The sequence below is a fragment of the Manis javanica genome, chromosome 12 (assembly GCF_040802235.1).
Source record: "Manis javanica isolate MJ-LG chromosome 12, MJ_LKY, whole genome shotgun sequence".
NCBI classification, from domain to species: Eukaryota; Metazoa; Chordata; class Mammalia; order Pholidota; family Manidae; genus Manis; species Manis javanica.
Genome location: NC_133167.1, coordinates 17,214,955 through 17,215,248, shown reverse-complemented (window position 1 = coordinate 17,215,248; position 294 = coordinate 17,214,955).

Sequence of the window (294 nt, the reverse complement as noted above, 5' to 3'; positions counted from 1 at the left end):
TCCCTCCCTCCCTGCCCTTCCCCACCCCTCCCCTTTGGTAACTGCTAGTCCCTTCTTGGAGTTTGTGAGTCTGCTGCTGTTTTGTTCCTTCAGTTTTGCTTCATTGTTATACTCCATAAATGAGGGAAATCATTTGGTACTTGTCTTTCTCTGCCTGGCTTATTTCACTGAGCATACTACCCTCTAGTTTAGGGAGACTACATTTTTTTTTTTGGCTGATTTTTTTTTTTTTTGAGAGGGCATCTCTCATATTTATTGATCATATGGTTGTTGACAACAATAAAATTCTGTATA